This window comes from Octopus bimaculoides, chromosome 15, assembly GCF_046866305.1.
Source record: "Octopus bimaculoides isolate indiv1 chromosome 15, ASM4686630v1, whole genome shotgun sequence".
NCBI lineage: Eukaryota > Metazoa > Mollusca > Cephalopoda > Octopoda > Octopodidae > Octopus > Octopus bimaculoides.
In genome coordinates, this window is record NC_142942.1 from 36,255,470 (window position 1) to 36,281,210 (window position 25,741).

General features: G+C 34.6%; 1 protein-coding gene across 17 annotated transcripts in view; it reads left to right on the forward strand.

Moving 5' to 3' along the window:
* The window catches only part of LOC106876118 (uncharacterized), a 165,780-nt gene that overhangs the window by 29,864 nt on the left and 110,175 nt on the right, over positions 1-25,741 (forward strand). For 13 of the 17 annotated variants that reach the window (XM_052973249.2, XM_089363702.1, XM_089363707.1 and 10 more), the window contains exon 2: positions 20,378-20,442. The exons of the other annotated variants lie outside the window; for them this stretch is intronic. The gene's annotated coding sequence lies outside the window, so the exon portion shown is untranslated. The remainder of the gene's footprint in view (positions 1-20,377; positions 20,443-25,741) is intronic. 17 annotated transcript variants of the gene reach the window in all.

Sequence of the window (25,741 nt, forward strand, 5' to 3'; positions counted from 1 at the left end):
TGTTTGTCCTCCACCACCGTTTAACAACTGGTGTAGTTGTCTTTACGTCCTCGTAACCTAGCGTTTCAGCAAAAGATCGATAGAATAAGTACTTGGCTTAAAAAAATAATGTACTGCGGCCGATTCATCCGACTAAAATTTCTTGACGGTGGTGCCCTAGCTTGGCCACAGTCTAATGACGGAAACACGTAAAAATTAATAGAGAAATAAAAGAAAGCCTGAAGTCCCAAAAGCTACGGATATTCTCCACCATTTAGAAATAGTAAATAAAAGTAAAATTAGACACGAGTATTCTAAAATGAGGTGTGTCTTTCGCATTTTTACAGGAACCTTTTTATCTGTTTTGTGGCACATGGATAGGAGAATCGGCAAAAAGGCTAATTACACATTTTATGGTATTTAAGTATAGCTACTTATGATTTACAAACCGATCTCAAGTGATTATAATAAATGATACTGATATAATATATTCAATTAATACACACTGAGATGAATATAAATATCATTCGATAAAAGTATTATTCGTACTTGTGCTTCTTCTCCAAACCTACGAGTGGCGTAGTGGTGCTGTTCCAAAATCTTCTCAACCGAATGTCTTTTAGACTCGGAAGGTATGAAATGAATAGCAATGATATCATTCCAGTCAAACTTATTATATGGCCCAAACGGGTCAAGGATACAAGTTGACTTCAAGTATCTACAAAAGTCTATGGAATGTCATGTGTTAGTGCTACTATTTATATTGGACAGATATAAATATCACCTTGAAGTCGTCGATAGAAATCTAGGCGTAAAACTTTCGCAATTCTTCGCAGACAGTTTTCACAGTCGGAGAGATATCGACTGTATATATCCTGAACGTATCAACATGATTATAGGTAAACCGTACTGAATCATCCATATTGTTTCAAGATAAAGTGTTTGCAAAGTCAAAGACTAAGGATAGTCTAGAATGTCCAGAATTTTAGCTGTTTGGTTTTTAGAAACAAAAGGTTTGATTTTTCAACTGTCGGCATTTACAGAGAGTCGGTTAGTAAAAGCTGAATGCGTTGTTCCCAGCGCATGAAACCAGCAGCAACTACAAAGGTGAACTATTTTAGTAACAGTTGATGGAGACGTCCGTAAACAACCTGAAAACTTCTGGTCACAATGCTTTTGTTTAATCTACTATTTTAATCTGCTCGTTAACTCTCAACATTGCTTTCGAAAACTACTTCTTTGCTATAATTTATATAATCTAGACTCAAGTCTATCTAGGGATAGAGCTCTCCTTCATCGATTTTGACAATGGCCTTGTCATTCCATACTTTTAGTTAGTTTGCTTATCTGGTTGCATCAACATCCAGTAGTTGAGCTCTTGTCTTTGCCTCCAGTCTAGTGTAATTATTCAGTTTTATAAATATATGGTCTATTACCTAACCAGCCAGAATTCCACTGATCAATCAATTTACATACAATCAGGATGACACAATGTGTTACGTCCAAGATCTTATTGGTGCATTCTAGATATCATATCTAAATTTAGTGAGCTAAGGTCCATGATGAGGCGCCCTGGTTTAAGAGTGACCTCAGGCCATGTGCATTTTACTACCCCACTCTTGAGAGCTGCTATGAAATTACGGAAGAAAGAGGAGAAAAAGAAGCAAGTTACGTAGCAATTTAGTGGAGCAGGAGACTGGGTGATACGGTCTCCCTGTAATTTTGGGGTTCCTCGGGAAACGATCCAAGATTCCACTGCTGGTCTTGCTCTGGGTATCCTTCGTCATTGAGAAAGTATTCCTCAACGTTTTGTACAATTTCAAGTCCATCTTATTATTTTCAAATTGTACGACACCTGGATGATGGCCAGGAAGCTGTACGCACCAATGACCATATATAGTCCCCCATCATTGCAGTGTCCCATCTTACTTGATATCTTTTCTTCATCGTAGTAATATCCTGATGGACTCTCTCACCATGTTCCTCACTTACTTGACATAAGTTTTCACGAAAAAAGTCTAAATGCGAAGGCGAAAAGTGTGCCTGTAATGACATTCTATAGCCTGAATTCTTATAACTCCCAATACGTTTTGCTACGAGCTGCTTGTAGTTTGGGTCTTTGTTATTACTAAGGAACCCCTTGACAATATCTCGAAATGCACACCATCACTCAACACATTTTCAAGTTTCACTGACCTGAGCATTTCCCTTACTTGTGTCTTAGTAAATATATCATCCTTAACTTTTTCCTCAGATAGCTTTCGAAAGAGTAGGCAAATCTCTCAAAATGCTTCTCCACCACGATCTAAAGCCTTTACAAACAGTTTGACCAAACCATGCTTTATGTGAAGTGGAGGTAACAACACTTTTGCAGGCTCTACAAGAGGTTGTCATAACATTTAGCTTTCCTAACTGAAGATCTTCTCGTGGGGGCCACTCAGTCTTCTGATAAAGTTCATGATCAGTCCTACTGTCCCATGGGCAAAGAAAACACGAATATTTAGTGTACCCACCCTGTAATCCAAGTAAGAAGGGAAGCATTTTAAAATCACCACAAACATCCATTTCAAATTTATCATAGTTTACTTTCTTAAGAAGCTCTTTTACATTGCTATATTCTTCCTTCATATATACCGAGTATGCAATAGGGTGAGGTGCACACTGGTTTCCATTGTGTTATAAAGCAGATTTGAGGCTTTTTGTAGATCTATCAATGAAAAGTCGCCATTCTTCAGGGTTGCGATCAATTTCAATAGCTGTAAACAAGCAGAAGCGTAGATCCTCACTTATGTCAAAGTATACTTCGAATTCCTCATGGCGCCTCCTGTATACTCTTAATCTACAGTACTTTCCCATGAGATTCCATTCATTCAGCCTGGATGCTAAAAGCTCAGCTCCATAGCGAATAGTGAAACGCAAGTCCCTAATGAGATCATCTGGTTCACGTTGATTTGGAAAGTGTGAATAGGTGCTCGTTCCTGGCTCATCCATTTCTTCATTGTCGCCATCTTCAGATTCTCCTGCTGAGACCTCTATCATATTCTCTACCTGAAAAGTTAAAAAATTTGCATTTAATAGTTGAAAGATAGTTGAAAGACTAATAAGAGTTTCATGTCCAATCACATATTTCAATATTGATTTTGCTACCGTGTATGACATTTAAATTTGCTATTAACACTTTGATAGGATGTACTAACATTTTCTGACGGCTGCGGAAACGGTAAACTATCATCATGTGGCACATGTGCAATGGATGATTCAATGCTGTGATCCAGAAGGGCTTTTCTTCCCTTAACTATTCTGTACTTTGATATATAAACCATGCAAAAATAGCAATCATTATGATGATTTTTTGGCTCTCGCCAAACTCTTGGAATAGCAAAAGGCATGGCTTTTCTTGCACCATTAGGCCATCTATCTAAATTTAATAGGCTAAAATACAGTTTACAAGCAATCTAATACTTAGAACCTTTTACAATTGGGTGGGGTAGTGGCAAAGGCAACAGCGAAATATCTTCATGTAACACAACACAAACATCTAAATTGGTACGGCTTTTCTAAGCATGTGGGCAGTATTTCTCAGAACAATCTGCTTATATCTCTCCTCAGTTCTTTGTTGATTTCTTTATCTTTCATTGATTTTTCAAATGAAGATACCACATGAATCATGCAGAAAGTCTACTTCCTGTTCTCAAACACCAAGATATCTTGTCTCTTATGTCCTAGTATATGATCCGTTTTCACAGAAAAGGTCGAGGAAATTTTAACCTCATCATTCTCAGTCGCATTTTCAGGTGCATGTTCATGCTACTTGTGTCCTGCTTAAAGTCGAAGCTTCTTACACATTTCCCAGTGAATGATCTTTGCAACATTATCATGTCTCCAAGATTTGTACTGTTTCTGTGCGAGTTTAGAATTTTCGCTTACTATGTGGGTTACTGTTTCGTCTCGTTCATAGCAGAACCTGAACAGAGGAGTCACATTGATTCCTGCCCTACATTTTGCACTATTCGTCTAGAAGACTCGACTTTGAACTGTCATAATTAATCCTTCTGTCTCGTTTTTCAGAATTCTCTTTTCTCAACCAATTCCACGTCTCCTTGCCTCTTTCTACCTCAGTATTCTTCGTGAATTGGGGGAGTAAAGGTGTTTTCATATAACTTTGCTTTCTCTTTTCAACTACTTCAGCTTTTGTATGTAATTCACCTAATATATTTGCATTACTTACTGCTATTAGCAATTCTTCAGTGTTCTCTTTAACATACTGACTGAGAATTTTCACTTCCTTGCTCACACTGATCCTCCACATTGATCATTCCTTTTCCTATGGCTTTACGTTTCATGTACAGTGTGTCCACATCTGGCCTTTTATGCAAAACCTTTTACATTACTCTCCGAGTTTTCGATCAATATCTTGCAGTTCCTCTCTTCGAAATCACAAGGCTGTCACGTATCACACGATTGACAGAGCCCTTGAATTTATTACCTTTACAGTGTTTCCGGCATTTAACTTAGATTTCAGCACCAACTTGATCCTTCTGAAGTATTCCTTTAATTTGGTTTTCTTCATTATTCTAGTTTTGATGCTATCTAATTCCAACATTCCACATTATTTATGCCCTTATATTCTGGACCTTCTTCTTCTTCTTCTTCTTCTTCTTCTTCTTCTTCTTCTTCTTCTTCTTCTTCTTCTTCTTCTTCTTCTTCTTCTTCTTCTTCTTCTTTTGTTATTATTATTATTATTATTATTATTATTATTATTATTATTATTATTATTATCATCATCATCATCATCATCATCACCATCATCATCATCATCATTAGCACCTTCTTTCAATTCTGTTTCCATTCTTTCCGAGTTTCTTCCTGACACTGAGGGCAGAGAAACGTACTGTATACATTGGTAGGCCATTAACAAAAACACACCAGATTGTTCATTTACAAAGTCATGTTATACAGAAAAGAGGGAAGGCAGAGAAAAAAATAGAAAGTAAAAAATAAAAGAGAGATCGTTCTTAAATAATTTTCAGTTCCTTTTTTGATCATTCTAAGTGCTCCTACAATCACTGGTATTGTAACCGTCTTGAGATGCCGCACCTTTTCGATTTCAATTAACAAATCTTTATATTTTCTGAGCTTATCAAATTCTTTTGCCGAGATACTATGTCAATCAATAAACAGACTTTATTGTTTTGATCTTGCACAACAATATCTGGTTTATTTGCTTTGATGGTCCGGTCTGTACATACTGGGAAGTCCCAAAGAATAGTTACATTTTCTCCCTCAGTTACTGCATCAGAGTTGTGCTTGTACCTTTTGTCTGCAGTTTTGATTTTATAATACCGACACATTATCCAATTTAGATATTGGTCAACTCTGTCATGTCTTGATTTGTACTCTACAGCTGCTAAAACCTTACATCCAGAGATTAGTGGTTCACTGTTGCTATCTCTTCGTTGCGGTATCGGCACTTCGAGTCTACACCATATTTCATCACATTGGCTTGATAGTTCCGGTTCAATAAGCTCTGATCTTGGGCAGCCAAGATAAAGCCTTCACTCTCTGCCTTTAGCCTTGAGCTCGTAACCACTGGTGGGTGTTTTTTCTGGTCTACATCAGATTGTTTGCTACGGGCCACATATTTGCCATACAGAGGAGTTTGTTCCCATCTATCAGCCAATTGTTCAAACGCAATTTACTTTCCTATTGATTTTACCTTCTTTGCAACAAAAGTTGCTGTACTTCCATCATACTGTTCAGCCTAGGTATTATCCATAAACTCACTTGAAAATTTCTTGCTTTCCTTCATAACAGAGTGAATCTTTTTACGCCTTTCATGGTTTTCAACGAGCTTTAGCATCTAATCGTTAGATGTTTCAAGACATTTGACCAGTCCAGTTGTGGTGGTTTTGTAAGAAATTTCGAATTGGATCAAGCTGCGACCTCATTGAGCTCTGGTAGGTAAAGACGATCGGCGCCTGCCTTTCAGTGGTGTATCTTATTGCAAGTCAGTAGCTTACGGATTTTCCTCTCAATCTTCCTTCTTTCGCTCATATTCCAGTTAAACACATTGAAACTGAAAATAACAACCAGAACTGCTGAGGAATTTATAGCTAATACCTTGCTAAGTGCATTTAACTCGGATTTTAGGACTGCTCGATCTCCCCTGAAACATTCCTTCCTGATCTTCTGTTTCATACTTGCTGAATGCCAGAGCATACACGCTGAATGACAGAGCCCTCATTTATTCCGAGGTATATGTAAGTTTGTTTCTGCTCGAGTTCTTTTATGACTGTGTCAACATCCAACACTACTGAATGTGAGATTTTCAATTTCCCTTTCTGGAAAGTGGCCTTAGCACATTCATCAAGACCAAATTCCATCCCGATGTCATTCCTGAATGCTTTCACAGTTGATTATCGTCTTTGTCATATAAAAAAGATGAGTTATTGTCTAGTCGCCAATTTCATATGCATACCTTGTTTTGTTAAATTCACTTGTAATGGGGTATTAGGGCTATGCAGAAAATTAAAACTTAAAGTGAGTCACCTTAGAAAATGCCTCTTGACAACCGATGTTGGTATGTTTAACGGTTCGGTAAAAGAACCGATAGAATAAGTACTAGGCTTACAAAGAATAAGTCCTAGGGTTGATTTGTTCGACTAAAGGCGATGCTCCAGCATGGCTGCAGTCAAATGACTGAAAAATAAAAGAATAAGAGAAAGCTAATTTAATCTATACAGCGGATTATCCTATAAACACACGCTCTCTGTATCACAATGACAAAGAATTTCAACAAGGAAAATATAATAGTCGCATATTAAATACTAAGAATTGAATAAACCCTATTCACAGCGCTTTCCGCGATACTCATAGACAAATTCAGTGAATATGCATGAATAAGCAGCTGGATACGTTTTCATTAAAATGTTCACTATTATCAGCATCGGTTCAAGGTGCCAACGGTATTATAACAAAACTGAAAAGTTACATAAGTATGAGAATTGGCAATAAAAAGTTATTGACTGAACGACTGTAAATCATAGAGAAAAAAATAATATGGATACCTACACATAGGCTGATTGATTAAAAAGTGAAGTATAACTACGAAGGAAAATTGGGAAATATCACAAAAGAGCAAAACAGAGAGAAGACTCAACGAGGTTACTGGAGAATAGCAATTATTATTCCTGTTATACCACTGAAAACTCTGGTTATGAAACTAATGAATTAGATTAGAAACGGCATAACTGTCAACATTAAAGTGGATATAGATATGATATTTGTATTTACTGTATATATTTTTGGAACTACATTCCAGACTGACGTTGATTATAACACTGAGCAATTAGATGAACTTCATGGTGGTAATCACGAAGTTTTTGAGAAATGCCCAGACAGTACTTCATATTGCATAAATTTTAAAATTCTGACATTTAAATATTTATTTACACGGTTTTCTATTATTTAATTAAACTAAGAAAAGAAAAGAGAAAAAATCGTAAGATTTACTGCTGAAAATAATTACAAGGGCAGAATGATACTCAAAGAAAACAAAAATCGTGCATTATTCGTGTTTTTGAATTATTTTGTACGATACTAAGAATATTTTTTTTACTCCAACATCTTCCTAATAAGGAATAAAATTGCAAACACATATTGTGAAATGAAAGAAAGTGCTTTCCTTTAAATGAAAGTGCTTTCCTTTAAATGAAAGTGCTCTCCTTTGTAGAGAAAGAATAAATATAATTCACTATTTTTATTCTAGTATGTTTAGTTGCACTTTTCCTAATGATGTCTTACTAATGATGTTTTACCACAAGTGTCCACCAATCAAGTCACTGTGTTGTTCATATTTTATTGCAAATTACGGTTGACCTAGTCAGGAATAGACAGTCACACTGGTTACACTAGTGGCATTTATTAGTGTGGCTGCGAACCAGCAGAATGGTCCTGGACAGTACACACAGACACACAGAAATACATGCACACACATACACAGACAGAAATACATACACACACACACACACACACACACACACACACACACACACATATATATATATATATATATATATATATATATATATATATATATATATATATATATATATATATATATATATATATATATATATATAAAATATATATGTATATATAATATATACGTATGATATATATACCGTTGCTAATATGCAAAAGTATCATAATTGACTAAGTGTAAAGTGGGAGGAATGAAAGGTTTTTTTTCTTTTTACTGCTCCTAAAGTGGATGTAGTTTTGCCTTATTGAACTACTTTAACTATTTAAAGTGTTTAATTATTTAAATTGTTACCAATTGTTGATTTGTTACCAACTTTTACTGTTTTCCGCATCTTTTCAACACACTACCTGCGTTTTACACATGGATACCAAACCGAAAAACGAGATACAGGCAATTCTATTAGACGAACTATATCAGAAAATGTTCCCCTCCCTCCCAAGTCGCGAAAGGAGGGAAAAGGAGGATATACCCTAATAAGAAATGCAAAAGTAAACAAACCTGCAAGATAGTTATAACAAAGTTAACTTTGAGTCTGTGACCAGTGACACCAGCGAAAAGGGGCAGGTCGGCCCGGACGAAGAGAAATACAAGTGTTTAATACAAAAGGAGGAAGCCAATGTAAAACTGACCCCACCTGAGGAAGTGATACAAATCACAATCATGCAAACAATAATGTACAAAACGTTGTCGCTCAAAACGAAACATAATTGAAATGGCTTCTAAAGATGCAATCGAAAAATGCTTTCAGCCGATATGGCTGAAGAAAGCGCTTCGGAAAGCCAGAAGAAAGTGCTTCGGAACTTCCGAAGCAAGGTTCGCTTCCGAAGAAGAAGTCAAGAAGCATTCGACAACTTCCCTGCTGCCAATATATTTAGGCAAGCGGGCATCGAAAATCAAAATAGGGGAAATTCCACCAGAGATCGACGTGGTGCTGCTGGTGGCAGCTGCACAAAGCCGGATTTCACGGGAGGGCTGTAATCAGAAAACCACTACTTTCAAAAACAAATGTTGCAAGGCATTTAGTGTGGAGTAAAACCCTGCATAATTGGTCCCTAGAGCAGCAGAAGAATGTTATTTTTTCGGACGAATCTTCTTTTACCTTTTTTCCGACCACCGGCCGATTATACGTGTGGAGACAGCCAAAAGAAGTATTTGACCTAGACTTCTTTCTTCCAACTGATAAACATGGAGGAAGATGTGTGATAATCTGGGCGGGGGGCTATATCTTGGAAATCAGCCGGCCCAGTGGTTTCCCTTCATGGTAGAATTAATAGTCAAAACTATTTAAGCATTTTATCTGATCAAATTAATCCTATGGTTGAGGAACTGTTTCAGGATGACAAGGCACCAATTCACACATCTAAAGTTGTTACTGAATGGCATGATAAACATTCTAGTGAGGTTGAACATCTTATCTGGCCACCACAGTCCCTAGATCTCAATATTATTGAACATTTATGGCGCATTTTAGAAAAACGAGTACGTAGTCGATATCCTCCACCATCATCTCTACAAGAACTGGAGACTATTTTAGCCGAACCATAGACAAAAATTCCTTTGGAAACAATTTAAACTTTGTACGAGTCCATACCTCGTAGAATTCAAGCTGTAATTACTGCCAAAGGCATCTTGTTTTCTAATATTATTGATTACAAGGTGTCTCCAATTTTCAGGGTGGCAAATGCAATCTCCTGATGTTAAGTATTACTTTTTGTGAGAGGACAGCTTTATTTAACTTATATGGTCTGGTCCAAATGTAGTTGAACCACAATTTTATGCTGTGGTGATGGATAAAATCAAGACCTTCGGAAACTCCCATTGAGTTATAGCTAGAGATTATAATCATAGTCTGTAGCAGTCTTTAGGCACTTACAATAATCAACATATAAACAATTGTTTTACATTAGCAACAGTTTCAGCTTATCAATAATACTTTGTTAGGTACATAGAATCTTAACTCCATGCATGTATGATATTTTCAGCCAGAAATATTCTTGTAAAACTGTCGTATTTGGGACCTACTATACTTTTGAAAAAAGCTAAACAGTTGTATAACACTTTGACAGTTTTCATATCTTGTCATTTGAAGCAGCTGGACATACGAAAGTTTGACAAAAAACCGGCTTTTACAAGCAAAATTAAATATTGAAACAACAAATGCATTTGACCAACTTTGGACACACAGCGGTTTAACATAATAGCAACGATACGTGAATATGTGTCTGTTTGTATGTATATACATGTGTGTATATGCATATATGTGTATACACACACACACACACACACACACACACATATATATATATATATATATATATATATATATATATATATATATATATACTGCCATGATCACTGCTTACTTTTTATTCTCCTGGAATGATAAATTAAATACGTCTACTACACTGGAATGGTGGGACTAAATTCATTTGCAGAATATACTTGCTTCATCTCTTGACTATGTTTAAGTCCCTTTTTCCAGTTTAACATTACGACTTATCTTTAGCGGAATTTGCACCGTTGCGAGCAATAGAATTAGGATTGTGGTTTGATAGTGCAATTCTTCCCTCAGTCTTGAAGCGTTTATTAAGAAACAAAAGAACATAAACATTTCACTGGATATTGTGCTCTGTTGATATGACATGTCTCGTTCGATCACATTCATTTTGATTTGTTTCATGTTACTGTTCTGTCGATGCATTTACATTTAAGGTTTAACATTATATATTTCAACTTGACTTGTATTTGCTGTATAAACTTTTTGATTAATTTTATGTTGGTAGAAATTGGTGAAAGTACATTATCTATCCCATTTCATCGTTCCGAAATTTGATGTCTTAGCAAATGAATTGTAAAAACCTTTATAAAGAAACTTTTGGTATAACTTTTGCAGTATATACTGAAAACATTTTCTTTTCTTATATTGACTACAAATTTCACTGTTCCAATCTTGATAAGTTGTGTCAGATGCCTTTACATCAACCAGATTAGTTCTGAGACATACTTTTGTTCAGAGTGTAAGATTTGTCACTGTCGTTCCATCTTATGCAGACGTCAGTTAATGATCAGTTTATTGCTAATTAAATCTCTGTGTCACTCCTAAAGCAACAGCGTTTCCAATCCAATATTTCCGCTATGTATTTAGTCATATTTTAGATAGTTCTTTCATATTTTCAATTAATAACCCGCATTTTCCTTCCATCATGGCGTAGGATATTTATTCTGTGTTTTCTTTTATTATCAATTCATCAACAATACGATGTTCGGAGATATATAAGCAATTGCATTAATATTCCCAGTGCTAGTATTACTGAGCCTTCATAACTTTATTCATATCATTCAACTTTCTCATTTCAGTCACGAACAATTATCTACCTCAATTATTCATTTTGTGTTTCGAATTCCATTTAGTTATTCAATTGACGTTTTCTCATGTCTTTCTTCTTTCATTATTGTAAAAATCGACTCACTATCCATAGAACTAGAGGGTGTGAACTGCTGAAGGGAAAACGATTTTCATTTATTAAACCTGGAGAATTTGTTTTTTATAACATGGAAAGCCGATCAGGTTATCATTACTGGCCACTTGTGCCTCCGACATAGTTTCTGTTCCCATTTAAGGCTTTCGAAAATATTACAATATTTTATTTTACTTGCTGTAGAGAGAGAAAGAAGGGGAGGAAAGAGAAAGAGAGAGGGAGAGAAAGTATTTTAGGTTGCACACAATCAAATTTTACTTTAAGTTTTTACAATAAAAATTTTCAAAATTGCAGTTATTTCGTAAGTTTGTTTTTATCCCTAAATTAAGTATAACATAAGCAAAAGCTGTGTAACAACGATACATAAATATTTATTTAGAAGGAGAGCTAATAAGACAATATTCTTTTTCTACAAATATTGTTTTTTAAATGATGATATATCTCTCCTTTTCTTCCAATTTCATGTAGCTATATCAATAGTGCCTCTGTATGTAGGAAATATAAACGAAGTACACTTTTTGTGTCAATTTCAACAAAACGATCGAAATAACGTTATTGCATCGCTAAAGCCGCCTCCCTTTAATCAATCAATTTGATCAATAAATTTGATCTACAAAACTTCTGTCAGGAATGTGTGGAAGCAGCATGTCTGTATTGAAGTGGATTTACCTGAAATGAATCACTTAGGGATTTAAAATAGAAGAGCAGCTAGAACCCATAAACGCGTTCTGAATGATGTAGTTCAAACTGCACTTCGGCCATGGAGTTTGATTCTATTCTTAACGGCAATCAATGTATAGCTCATCTGAAAATAATGTTTCTAGATACTGGTCTATATATAATATATCCCCATTGTGCATGTCTACATTGTATGTGTGTATGTATACACCCCCCCCCCCCCCACACATATATATATATATATATATATATATATATATATATATATATATATATATATATATATATATATATATATATATATATACAGGTAATATCATAGAAAAGAAAGGACACGACACAATTAATAGGGTAAAGATTTGAGACTGAATAATGAAATAAAATAGCTATAGCTCCTTCTATCGATTCATCAAGCTAAAAAAGGAAATTTCAAATATTACTTATTCAGTGTGTGTGTATGTGACTGTGTAGATATAGCTTCAGACAGGCAGACAGACAAATAGATCTTGACACATTGTTTAAGGTTGATATAGTTATTCATATCGGTGCACTTTTCATCTATTCGTTTTCGTTCTTTTGTTTCTGTTGTTTTTGTTAGACTGTTATTTTTTTTACCACAGTTTGTGTTTATTAAGTTTAAATGCGATTATTTGCTAGTGAAAGTGTATTTATTAAGTTTAAATGGTACTATTTGCATGTAGAAGTGGAGTAAGTTAATGCGCCGAAAGAAGTGCTTTTTTGCGCTATTTCTTTTGCATCTTTTCTTTCTGAGTTCTAATCCAACTAAGAACAACTTTGCATTTAATACCCACGCAATCGTTGCTATTTTCGTCCCTCCAATTTCAAACCTAATCTAAATTTGAAACAACCATTTACCATCAGATACACCCAACGAGACGTATTTACGAAAACCAAGTGGTATATCCGGTGCTAAGGTACTTACTCTATTAAATCAATAAATGTTTAATTAATTAAAATTCCATCTGTGACAAAGAGAAATAACCATTAGCTTAATTATTAATCTTGATTTAGAAAAGTTGAGGAGACAATCCTGTAGTATCTACTGGTTAAAATTAATTGCAATAGAATATGATGAGATAAATTGAAATAAATATAATTAGCCAATATATCATAATTGTTCAATAGTGGTAAAATCTATAGTTTGTTGATAAAGTCTAAGATAAAGATAAGTCATAATTTTTCCTTCTCAACTTGTACTCTGCGATAATTACCTAATGGAAACTTATGTGGAATCAATGTAGTGGATTGTTCATAGACTTAAGGAACAAAAGTTGCAATGTAATTACCAGAATATATAAGAGATATTTCTGTCAATTAGAAGCAGTTTCTACTAGTTGCATGGTTCGTGTATAGGAAAACCAAAAACAAATAGTTTGTTATAGTGCTGTTTTCGTTTCTTTTTAATACAAACCCACCAACCCCACCAAGAAGCGTGAAATACAAAATATAGTTTTTAGTATTAAATCCAAATATAATTTGTTCTATATAATCGCCAGCGAGTATGTATTATTATTACAATTATTACTGAAGATGTTGCACAGTATCCAGTATCATGATGTTGTGGATTGAAATTATTGTGTCTACCGGAGGTTCGTACTGTCTGTCAATTCACAACAAGGACCTCAGTCAGACAATAATTTTCGCAATATGCGTGCAATTCCAAGTAAATCCATCTTTTGCAATACACCTAGATTGTATGGTATTTCTAAAGTTTCCAGATATTTTTTCGTGCTGGGTGGTATTAAAGCCAATGCTCTAATAACAACAGGGACAATCATTATGTTTGACTCTGGTAGCTGCCACATCTTGGCGATTTCAATTCTCAAGTCTCTATGTTTATCAATCTTTTATCCTTCTTCCATGATAATATGTTGCTCCCCTGGCGCTGACACGTCAACTATTAGGCAATCTGTTCGAGCTTGTGAAGTAGTCAAGGATTCAGAGTGAAAAGGTTGCGTAGTCTGACATTCATTAAGGGAGTGCAGAAAGAATTTAAGTTTCAAATAGTTTCAAATAACCTACTTGTAGGTTAATGTCGGCACTGTAAGATTCTTGTCGCCAGTATTATGTTGTGATGGTATTCCGGGTCTTATAATTTTTTGACTCGTCTATCTTGCTATCAATGATAGTTCCACAAGACAATGACTATGAAACGTCCTACAACGACTGACTGTCTTACTTTATAGTGACTCTCATACCACTTTTTCACATGGGAAGGGGAGTGCCATTTTCACTACAGCAATAAATGTGTCAACATCTAACACCAGTGAATCTGAAGTTTTCAATTTCCCTTTCTGGAAAGTAGCCTAGGCACATTTATCAAGATAATTTCCATCCCGATGTCATCACTGAATGCTTTCACAGTACGTAATAGTCCTTCAAGCCCATTATTACCTTCACCATAGAGTTTAAAGTTATCCATATAAAATAGATGACTTTTTTTTTTGTCGCCAATTTTGTGTCCATTCCCGGTTCTATTAAGTTCACTTGTAACGGGTATTAGGGCTATACAAAAAGTTAGAGGTGAAACAGAGTCACCTTGGAAAGTGTTGCAGTTGATAATAATATTGTCTACAGTATTTCACACTGACATGTCATGCTTCAAGAAGTTTGAAATTACAAGGCCTTTTTATAATCAATCCATGCAGAACTGAGATTTCTGCGTTTGTTATGACAGTTCTCAAGGATCATGCGATTGATTCAGAGTTGGTCTTTGCATCCATATGAGCCTCGTGGGCAGCCTTTTTGTCCAGTGGGAGAAAAATATCGTTCTGTTCCATAAATTTATGTTTTCTCCACGTGGATGGATGTTAAAATTTTATACGTGGTAGACAGATATGCTATGGGACGATAGTTTTACGGAAATTTGGTTTCATTGCTGTTTGGGAGTAGGTAAGTAATATCTTTTGCTAACCAATCAGATGATTTCTTAGGATCTCTCATAATTTCATTGACAACTTGAACTAACGTTTCGTGTGCGCAGGGAGCGGTACGAGCCAGAAATCTGGAACCCTATCTTCATCAGGGGATTTCTTCTTATGAGCCTTCGTGAGTGTCATCTTTAAATATGTGAAGGTTGGTGGGGTATTATTATTATTGGGTGAGAGAGCAGTGCATGCCATCACAGTGACACTGGGGTAAAATATACGAAGCCCAATATACCCATCATGACTACTCGTCTGATAAGGGTACACCAGGCACAGGCATCACAACCATATGCGCACGACATGGTGATCTCATATCAAGATAAACAGTGCATGACCTCGCAGGTGGGGCTCAGTTAGAATTTTCTTCAGGTCGAGTAGCCCATTCCGCTCAAAAGGTCCCTGAATAAGGTTTGTTTAAGGATGTTGAGGAAGACACCCATGTTTCCAAAGGTGAATTATTCAAACCCCAACGAATTCCTCTCAACACATGTCTATGATGCTCCCCTACTGCTTCTGCTCATGATCATCATGATCAGAGATGCACATATCGTTAGCCACCAAAGGACATGCTCAGCTGGTTACGGTCAAACAGCTGACAAGCAAATCTGTGGTATTGAGCAGAATATTTGCTGTAGCCCATCTTTTATACCAAGACAAAACAATGTACATGATAACACTTCCAATCAATTAAGATCAGAAGCTATGAGAGCTACTGCCTGGTACTGCATCGGCGTTTATTATTATTATTATTATTATTATTATTATTATTATTATTATTATTATTATTATTATTATTATTATTATTATCGTGTTTACCGTTTCGTACTGTGTTTAGCGTTTCAAACAAGAATATATTTACCCATCGGCGATACTGCCATGTTCTAGAGGTGTGTATGCGGCTTTCCTTTGGTGGGAGCTTAGGCTAGTGTTTATATGTTCCATTTTATTTCTCTGAGGTTCCTTTTTTTTTGCTGTTATTTGTGATGTTTTTCGTGGAGACATTCGTGTTGCACACACACACACACACACACACACACACACACACACACACACACACACACATACTAGTTATACAGTTTTTTTTGCAATAGTGTTATTGGTTAGTTCTCCAACGGGACATTCACAGTTTTACTGCATTGTAGATGGTGAGAGAGACAAAGAAGATCCGTGCAATCCGGGTAAAACGCATTTTACAGGGAAACGTAGTTTGAAAGCAACAGTGTATTGATTTCATCAAAGATACAACTTCTGCTGATGTACATCGGCGAGAGATTTACTAAGATAACAGGAAAAAAATCAATGCCATAACTAAAATAATATAATAACTTTAGGAATTGAGAGGTGAGACGTTTCAAGAAAGACTACATATGTACAAAATGCAAGAATACAAGTGGGGTGATTTATCAGTGGTAACTATAAAGGGTCGGCCTGACATAAAATATCAATGAATGCACACAACTTTGCAAAATACTTTACAATTACAATTCAGCATTAGATTAACGTCATCCGATACGTAAAATAATTTGTTTCATTTTAAGATTGTAACCTTGAAAAGAAAAAATTACAGTTATGTATTTAAGAGATGAGGAATTATTAGCAAAATGTGGAACCTGAAGACTAAAACAATACCTATTGTCATAGGTGCCCTTGGAATGACAGCGAAACGGGCTGATTACTACCTACCTCAGATACCAGAAAACCCCAAAATGGCTGAAGTTCAAAAGATAGTGCTCATGGGAACTGCCCATATCCTGCGTAAAATACTGTCTATGTGATCTCAAATTTTAAAACAGACACATAATTTTCTTATGGTTTCTTAAACATTCTCTAGAACAACACTATGTACAAATCCAAATATATGGTACCCTAGGCATAACACCTACATGAACTTCTAACTTGTTGTCTCTTGAGGTCTCTGGGTGAGACTTGGATCCAACTTGTACAAATGCAACACAAAATTCAAACATAAAATAATAATAATAATAATAATAATAATAATAATAATAATAATAATAATAATAATAATAATAATAATAATAATAATAATAACAACAACAACAGCATCAAAAAATACCTTAGGAATGAAAAGCCAGATTCGAAATTTCCCCACGACACCTGATGATGGCTGGAGGGTATATCAGTTAACAACAAACATGATGAGGACAAATATCCATCAAATGTAAATAAAAGAAAATTTAATATTCCTTTTTCTGATAGTATACCTGCCGGAAGGGATATTTGCTCAGCATGCATGTACGCCAGGTTCAATTGATGGTGGCTCCAGCGCATGGACATAATTGTATAGTTTAATCTAAACTGACAAGACAACCTAATATAGTAGCGCCAGGTCAAAATGTTTCAAAAATTATCCATAATGCACAACATAAATTATCTCCAGAAGGGAAGTATTTGACGCTTTCACAAGCCGTCATTAGATATATCCTCTGCTAAGCCTGAATGGAACGCAAAAGTTGACTTTCCATCAACTGCAAGGTTCAGCTGGAAGAGTGAATGTGGACGTTAAATGACCAACCTCCCACTGTGCTCGACCTATGGTGGCAATCATTTAAGGAACTACGTTCTAAAATGCGTCCTGAACTATGGCGACTACAGCTATATATTGCGTTGTGGTGTGTAAAAATAAAACGCTAACATACAAGATGGAGTATGTATTTGATTCAGTACTTGACTGTCCATGCTCTCTTTGGACTCAGGATTTATGAAACAGAAAGTAAATTCCAAAAAGTTTTCAGCAGAAAACATACAGAAACGTAATTAAACGCTGCATGATATTTGGCTATATATTCTACCGTTCCTGGCAATCCAGAATCCAAAATATTTTAATGATAATAAGCAGGGGCATGAGGAGGAGGAGGAGGAGGAGGAGGAGGAGGAGGAGGGGGAGGGGGGAGGGGGAGGGGGAGGGGGAGGGGGAGGGGGAGGAGAAGAAGAAGAAGAAGAAGAAGAAGAAGAAGAAGAAGAAGAAGAAGAAGAATTCATTGGCGCGAACGGAGGTCAGAACGCAAACAACCGGAACAAAGCACTTTGCGTCTCACTAAATTTTCAGCCAGTTTGCTACGTTAATAACTCTATATAATATAAGCACAAGACCTGCAATTTTAAAGGAATGAATTCTACAAGAGTCACCATTTGTTTACATTAATTGGTTCAGAAGTAGGAAACTATTTTGCAAAGTCGTAATACAACAGCGATTAAGATATCCTCGTCCAAATCTACCAGAACGTATTGAGAATGAATTAGTACAACATATGCGTGCGTATGTGTGTGTGTGTATATATATGTGTGTGTATGCGTGTGTTTATACAACTTAAACAAATTAAGAAACGTTCCCCCACCTATAAGTGAATGAAATACAAACGCCATACAATAGATACAAAATACAACCAATGAAATAACACCCATGAACCAAATGACAACCAGTATAAAAACCAGACACCACGAATATCAACCACCGATATTAAGTCTTGTTAGTTACTCCTGATGATCGTAGTTTCGTGAACTTGAAGCAAACTTTCCGATCCAGTTTTAATACACACACACAAATAAACATAAGCATACTTATATACATACATACGTACACATACATACATACATACATACATACATACATACATACATACATACATACATACATACAAACATGCATACATACTTACATACATATAAACAACAGTAGCACTCCACAGATATGGTTATCGAAAGTATTTAAGAGTTTTAGACACATACAATGCGTGTGTTTATTTGAGTGTATGTGCGCGGCGCGCGCCACGTGTGTGTGTGTGTGTGTGTGTGTGTGTGTGTGTGTGTGTGTGTGTGTGTGTGTGTGTGTGTGTATTTGTCTGCGTTTGCGTGTAGCTGGTTTTTTTATTTTTTTACAGGTACAAAAGTTAAGACAATACACTGTAGAATATGTATAGCTTGGAGTTTGTTAAAATTGCATTTTGTACAGCCACTAAGGAATTTTTATGTGTACACACAGAAATATTATTATAATAGTCGTTGACTCTCTCCAATGAGGGACGGGGTCACCGACTGTTGAAGAGATTGCAAGAAGCAACGAAAACGTTAGAAAAAACAAATAAGTAAACGAGTGGAAATCGAATCGGTGATAATCGGTGTGTTAAATAGTAACGCATTAAAACAGATTAACTCACCCCAGACACGATGATATATATATACAGAGACATGCCAGAAGTAAATAGACACCCTTATAATCGTTAAAATTTATCTAAATCTGAAATTCTACATTCAAATTATTTATTAATTATTGTAATGTAAATATCTAATATTTTTTAGACATGCCCTTTGTATATTTCAATGCAAGGACCCTATTGATGAGATGACAAATATTCTCTTCGGGCATTTCTTGCCAAATTTCATGGAGTAATCTGAAAAGATCTGACTTTGAGGATGCTTTCTTGTTCTTTTTATGAAGTTTCTGTCCATATATTGTTTCGAATTTGTGTGAGTCTGTATAGAATAATATTTAAGTTGAATAAAATTAAAACATATTCTGGTTTTCACGTTTTTATATTATTCTATTTTAACAAAATTACCGCTTTCATATATAGTGTACTCATCGGATTTTAAGATACATATGTATGTATCTTTATATATATATATATATATATATATATATATATATATATATTACAAATTAAAAGGGTAAAGGTTTATCAATTTATTAATTTATTGATAAATCAACAATTAATAATTTTTACCAAGCTCTTCGGTATGTAAACACCATTATCGGTGGAGAACCTATTTAAAAGTTCTTATACTTTTATAAACATAATTAAGGGATCAGCAAGCATTTGCTTCACCACATACCGAAGTTCAGAAATAGCAGCTAAAAAATCTGAGTCTCAGGTTTTCTAGCTGCTATTTCTGAACTTCGGTATGTGGTGAAGCAAATGCTTGCTGATCACTTAATTATGTTTATATATATATATATATATATATATATATATATACACATACATACATATACACATATGTATTTATGTATGTATATGTGTGTATGCGTGAGAGTGTGTGTGTGAGCGCGTGAAGGTGAAATTTTGTGTCTGTATTGCATTCATATATCATAAAGTGATTAAATTAATTTAACTTAAACTGAGAATAAACAGTAAATTTGCAATTTAATTATTAAGATCAACCTGGTACATTATATTGTTTCCATGATTTGCTAATTCCGATTGGTTATACATTATTAACTTTTATCGTAGATCTACTGGTTCGGTGCATTCTTTTACCGGTAAATGAAAATCATACTGTGCTTCACCGCTAAAAGGTAAGATCGAACGGAAATATTCTTTTTTCTCAAATCCTAGTAACCGATATTTTACATTAATGTTTGAGAAAAGAACTGATCTTAAATTGTGCCCAGGATGGCCTTTTGTTGTATCCTGTAAGCGTTATATTTGTCATGTAGTAAACCTGTTATTGTTTAACTCCACTTTTATTTTACTTTTATTGTTACTAGTACAAATTTATTCCAATATATTTCAATACTCAGCCTTCTCGCTATTTTATCTTTCTCCTTTCCTCCCTTTTTTTTCTCTCGCTCAAAATGTTATTACTGCTACTTACCTCAAGGTTAAATCTGATAACGTAAATTTTCGATCTAAATTTGTCCATTTGTATACATTTTGCCTTCTCAGGCGCAGTGTATCCCATATTATGTTGACGAATGTGTGCTTCCTTTATCGAAGATATTTGATAGGATTTGAGAAAATTATGGTTGTTCTATTTATTATTGCTACAGACTGTAGGCTGCGTCGTTGAGTCGCTTTTCTCTATGTAGTGTGACAAGTTGTCAACTTGTGTGTATGTATATATATATATATATATATATATATATATATATATATATATATATATATATATATATATATATATATATATATCCAAGAGGATAGGTTCGAAGACTTTTCCATTCTTCCCGAGCGTTAAACTAATACACCTGCTTACTGTCCCTTCACCTGCCTTTGTCTTTTGTTTTCTGTAAATTTGAACTATATATATATATATATATATATATATATATATATATATATATATATATATATATATATATATATATATATATATATATATATATATATATATATACATATATATATATATATATATATATATATATATATATATATATATATATATACAATATATACACAGAAATAGGTATTTAATCGCACTTAAATCACACCTGCCTTCAAAACAGAAAGAGATTTCTATAATACAATAAAATCATAGATACCACTGCCAATATAGCTGGATTACTCTGTGGATAAAAAGTAACAGCCAACAACATTGACCAATAATATCAGCATTACTGAACTGTGTTACTAATATGAAAATCATAACTACTGAAAAAATCATCATTATAAGCAGAATAAATATAAAAATTATACATTTGAAGGTTACCTCATTAAAAAGATGGAAAAAGGTACGGGAGGGAAATTGAAGCAGATATTTAGAATATGACAGAAAATGCAGGCTTCAACGAAGCGAAATTCTTTATACTTAACGTTGACGTATATAACATAGTGAACATCAAATATCGTTTTAGAAATAGTTATATGGTGTGAAAACCCCAGTATTAGATCGATGTTATTTTGATGATAGGTTATTTAGAGAAGATAAATATACTGTATACATGTGCGTGTGTAAGTACATATATGGTATATATATGCATATGTATGTATGTATGTACGTATGTATGAATGTTTGTATGCATGGGTTTCAAGTTTTGATATAGCTCTAGTGGAGGTGTACGTCGGTTATATGGAACCCAGTATTCAACTGACACTTATTTTATCAACTTCAGCAGTATTTGGGCTCCTACCTCAAGACAGATAAAATGTCGCTCGGCGTGATAACGATTCTGCTATAGCTTACCACCTTACATCTGTGTAGGTATCAACATTATCCAATACATACGGAACTATTGACACTATTGTGTTCTAGTTTTATTATCTATCAATGGTTTTCTTCTCTTCGTAAGTCTACCTTTAAATTTTGCTTCAAACAGTAAAGTTCTGAAATACATCATCATCGTTTATATGCCTCATCTTTAGGGCGATGTGATACTGGTCTATGTCACTACTTTCTATGCAATCCAAATATAATTATTGTAGACGCTAGCACTGGAATCTAAATTTTCACCATTAAATATATAGAAGTAAGGTATTTATATATTTTTCATTCATATATACTAGCTAGTCTTATACTTTGCTATCATTATTCCTTCTAATATGAATTGTCTAATTTTGTATGTTTGTGACGGCCACAAGTGCTTGCCTATCTGATGTAGTACCGTATTGCATAGTGTAGAACATTGAAACTCTTCCTTATGGTAAATGCATAGTGCACCATCGCGAGAGTTTCCTACACGTATGGCCATGAAAGTAGTTGTTTCAATGAAGTTCTTAACTTTTAACTTTCCAATCGAATTTAGAAGTCACATTGGTCCTAAGTAGCTTCCTTACGTGTTTGTATGTTTACGGGCTGTTATGAAATCTTCAAACTTGATAACTTCGCAGTATAACATTAATGTAAATGTATTGCTTAATGTACATCATTTAATGTACACACACACTCTCTCTCTCTCTCACACACACACACATACATATACACCTGTGACAAGCTTGATGCTGTGGCTTTTACTTAATAGAAAATCTCTCTGAAGACATGATGTGTTAAAGAAAAAAGATTGAAGCGGAACCAACAAAGAAAAAAGACCAGATGCGTTTTATGGATAGGGTAAATACCCCCTTTGGTCATGAATGACCATGAGATTGCACCTAGAAAGTTACCCTCTAAGGCACAAGTCCAGGCAAGGTTGTTTATGGAAGATCAGCAGTCACCAATGCAGACCAGCCTACCCTCTCTACGCCACCGATGTTATCCAAAGGAAAGGCAAATGCAGATGCAGTTTGGCCGATGTCGCAACTCATTTCTACAGCTGAGTGTACTGGAACAACGTAAAATAAAGTGTCTTGCATAAGAACGGAACACACAGCCTGGTCTGGGAATCGAATTCATTGCTGCATGATTGTGAGCCCGACGCTCTAACTACCTTCACTCATGAATAATACATTAATTAATACGCCGAAAATTCGCTGGGGTGAATAAAAACAATGCATTATATGTTAGCTATGGTAAATATATGGGTATTTAAATTTAAAGCTGTTTCAATTTCGCTTGCTGAGTGGCTTTCCGAAATATCAAAGAATGTATTACCTATTATTTCCAATATAGCGGGTGGGACAGATTTCGTCTAGGCACGTGTTTATACGTTATTGACAAAGCTCAAAGAAGCCGAAATTTTCAGGTGTTCTCGTGTTTCATTCATGAAACGATATCCATCTCGTTCCGATATGTACTGTGTTTATATCATAGCAAGTATATGGACAGATTTTCTGTCAGACAAAAAAAGCCACATCATTCCTTTCAACAGTGTATATAGTTCAAGTATGATACATTGAATGCTATTTTAATTTGAAGTTCCTTCAATTGTGTACGCTGAGTTTTTATTCAGTCCAGAGGTGGATTATTTACAGTTTCCTATGTATAGGTGGTTTTATCCAGGTATGCAACTAGCGAGTACACATTGACTAGAATTAAGGAAACCATCTGGCGTTCTGTTGAGTTGATGCTTGTCTCGCACCGATTTATATTGTTTTTAACACAGAATAACTACAAAAAAACTATCTCTCTCACAAAACTGCAGCATCATATATATTCACAGTGTTCTGTTTCTGTGAAATATGTACTGATGTATTTTGTTATTTTCAGCTTACACAGATAAATTTTTCTAGTTACTGACTGCCAAGGGTGTTTGAAAGTCCGAATGTTTTACTTCAAAGTTTTATGGAATATATTGCAAACTTTGTAAACTCTACTTTTAATATACATAGGCTACAGCTAAACAGAAAAAACTTTATGAGTGAGACTTGCTTCAGGCGAGTGGAAAATCATTTATCTCCTTGAACATAACAATTTAACGCGTGCATAATTATATTGAAAGACTAAGTGGTTTTATCGCCTTCGTTTTATTTTCAAACTGATCACGTTATATTAAGTTATATTTACAAGCTAATGCACTTCATATCATCAGCGCATTACTTCAAGCTTCAGATAACATCGTGTTATCTACCGTGATTACTTTTGTTTAATTTTTCAGAGATCAACATTGTAAAATAGAGATTAATGCTCGTCGTCTATCTCACTATAATCATCTAATAAAGAAGAACTGATAAAATTGAGTATTCAAAAATACGATTGCTAAAATGCTATTATAAATGTTTGTATTCTGCGCAGTATTTGTAACAGATAACTGTTTCGTCAATAAATTAGACAACTTAATCAGTGGGAATCGATTTTATAAATGCACACTAAAATATCGAATTGTTTTGCATACAGGACATGTATCGCTTCATAACGTTCAGCTCGGAATTGAATACTAGTGAAAGTCGACTGAAGGGAACTTCGTGCAAGATCATAAAAGAATTTACAGAAAGAAGAATATTATCAGTTTGCGAATGTGTGTGTGTATGTGTGTGTGTGTGTGTGTATGTGTGTGGGCATGTATGTATGTAAATGTATGTATATATATAGACATACATTCATATATGTAGACATATATATACATATATATACACACACACATATATATACGTGTGTATATATATATATATATATATATATATACATATAAGAATTTTCTGAATAACCTTTGCATAGTTCAAGAAAGATCAACGTAAGGCACACCAGATATATGAGACATGAGATATTTTATCGTGATGTAACTATATACGAGAGAACGTGTCGTTAGATAATATTTGTTCCAATTCATAATTGTCAAATATCGATATGCAGTGATGTTAAAGATCGTACAAAACGTATATGTTTATATATATATATATATATATATATATATATATATATATATATATATATATATATATATATATATATATATATATATATATATATAATATATATATATATATATGTATACACTTTTACTCATTTACATGTTTGAGTCATATGACTGCGGCCATGCTGGTGCACCACCTTTAATCGACCCCGGGACTTATTCAATCGGTCTATTTTGCCGAACCGCTAAGTTTCAGGGACATAATGTCGGGGGGACAAACACAGACACGTAAACATACACACACGTCCATATATAAGCATATGTATGACGAGCTTCTTTGAAATTCCGTCTTTGGTCGGTCCGAGGCTATAGCAGAAGACACGTACCCAAGATGCTACACAGTGGGACTGAACCCGGAACCATGTGGTTGGTCAGCAAGCTACTTACCACACAGCCGCTCCTGCGCCTATATATATACATATATATGCATACATATATATATATATATATATATATATATATATATATATATATATATATATATATATATATATATATATATATATATATATATATATATATATATATATATATATATATATATATATACACTACATGACGGACTCTACTGTGGAAGATGAGGGAGCAGGGGCTAACTGTTTGGCGAATTTCCTGCACAAATGATTTCTTCCTAGTGATCAAATGT